Source organism: Mus caroli, unplaced genomic scaffold, assembly GCF_978045245.1.
Source record: "Mus caroli unplaced genomic scaffold, Mus_caroli_1 scaffold_11, whole genome shotgun sequence".
Taxonomy (NCBI): domain Eukaryota; kingdom Metazoa; phylum Chordata; class Mammalia; order Rodentia; family Muridae; genus Mus; species Mus caroli.
Genome location: NW_028227266.1, coordinates 27,205,228 through 27,207,318, shown reverse-complemented (window position 1 = coordinate 27,207,318; position 2,091 = coordinate 27,205,228). Strand labels below are relative to the sequence as shown.

At 46.5% G+C, this 2,091-nt stretch overlaps 1 pseudogene; it reads left to right on the top strand.

Annotated features, from left to right (window-relative positions):
* Positions 1-985: 985 nt before the first annotated feature.
* On the top strand, positions 986-1,504 carry LOC110301496 (E3 ubiquitin-protein ligase RNF5 pseudogene; annotated as a pseudogene).
* The last annotated feature ends 587 nt before the right edge of the window (positions 1,505-2,091 follow it).

Here is a 2,091-nt window from a genome sequence, read left to right as displayed (position 1 = left end):
CCCTTTGCAGTAGTGAATCGTTTATACTGATGGGTGTGGAATGCACACGCCTTTGTAGTAGTCATTTGTGTCATGTTGGGGTAGCAACGTCATTAAACACGGCAAACTGCAGGTGCTGCATACGAACTACAGGGAAAACTTGCCATGTGCTGAGTTTTGAGACGATCGCAATCGAGCTGTCATATACAGGTAGCTGTATAAAACCTGCTTGTGCCATACTGTTTACAAAAAATGTCAGAGATGATTTCCCTAGATAATCCTTTTCCACACTAACTCAGGTTTACTTGTGGAATTTGTGCTGGCCAATAAGACAACAGCATATGCAACATCAGCAGTAGCTGGGACATTTCCTTGTTAGGTTAGCTGTCCTGTGCTGCTGTAAACACTGTGACCACCCCCGTGAAAAGGGTCAGATTATCCTAGTATGTTGAGACATGTGAACAAGTCACTCCTATTGCCCCAGCAGATGTCACAAATGCCCATCAAGTAAAGCCATTGTAGAGCATACAGTAGCCCAGCTGGTGACTAAGACCAGCCAACACATCTCAGGAGAACTGCCAAAAACTGTCACTATGTGCATGCTGCAGTATCAAGGTGATTTTTAACACTGCTAAAAATAACTAATGCTTAAGGCAAGAATAGTGAAAGAGCACAGTTGTAATGACTTGGACAACAAAACCTCTAACCTATGGTGATGGTTTTAAGATGTCCCCCACAGTCTTGGAATTTTCATACTTGTTCCCAGGTAGTAGCTGTTTGGGGAGGTTTCTCAGGTGTGGCTTTGCTAGAGGAAGTAAGTCACTGGGATGAGTCTCGATAGCTTAAGATTTATCTGTTTGTAGTTTGATTTCTGTTTCCAGTTAAAAATGAGAGCTCTCAGTCCTACTTTGTTGGGGTGTGTCTGTGTGTGTGTGTATGTGTGTGTGTGTGTGTCCTGGGGGTCCTGGGGGCTACGTGGGGGAAAGCAGAACTTGCCGTGGCAGTAATGGAGGAAGAGGATGAGCCCCAAAGAGCCAAATCGCGAGCAGGGCGAGGCGAGGCGAGCGCGACCTTCTAATGTAACAAATGTCTGGAGACTGCTCACAAAGCTGTGGTCTGCGTATGCGGCCATCTGTATTGTTGGCCCAGGGTTCATCAGTGGCTAGAGACATGGCCAGACCAGCAAGAAGACCCAGTGTCTAAAGCTGGCAGAGGCAGGGAGGTTATCTCTCTTAATGGGCAAGAGAGCCAGAAACCGCTGGATCCTACATCAAAAACTCCACCCTGCCCTCAGTGCCAACGACCATCTCTAGAGAGTTGAAGGATTCCACCTATTCGGTTATGCAAAGGGTCAGGGAGGAGGGGTATTCCATTTTTCCTTTGGTATTGGTGCCTTCCCCTTTGGCTTTTTCACCACCGTGTTCAATGCCCTGGGACAGGGTCATTCCACCCAGCCTCCAGCTGGCGAGATTCCCTGTTCCTATTCTTCGACATCTTTTTCTTTTTCTGGCTTCTCAGTATTTGAGCTGGGTCTCCTCCATACCCACCTCCAGCTAGAGGAGAATCAGTACTGGGAGTCCCCGTCTTGCCCTTCCTTGCTTTTGGACCACCCCCTTACTTCCATGACCCATCTCTGTTTGCTGAGTGTGTGGGAAGCAGTGACCAGTCTGCTTAAGATGGGAGTTCCTGCTGCTCTGTACTGCTGTACTATAGCACAGACAGTCCAGCCTGGAGGACAGACTGGACTGGTGTCCAGTTCTTCCCTCTCCCAATCCTTTGCTTTCCCCCAGATTTCTTGATTTGACGTTTAAAGGTGGATTCTCCCCAACTCCTCCACTTGACTTAATTTAATTTTTCTCTCCCCACTGTCTGATATGAATTTTGACTCTTGAAGTGTCTCTTTCCATCCATCACTACCTCCTTTATTACAAATAATAATAGTAATAATAATAAAAATGTAATATGGTGAAAAAAAAAAAAACAAGAGCTCTCGATTGGCCTTCCCTCCATATCTGCTGCTGCTGCTGCTGCTGCTATGCTTTCCCACTGTGACAGTGACAGAAAGGCTCATCCTTCTAAAGCCATGAGCCTTTTTTCCTGTAAGTTACCTTG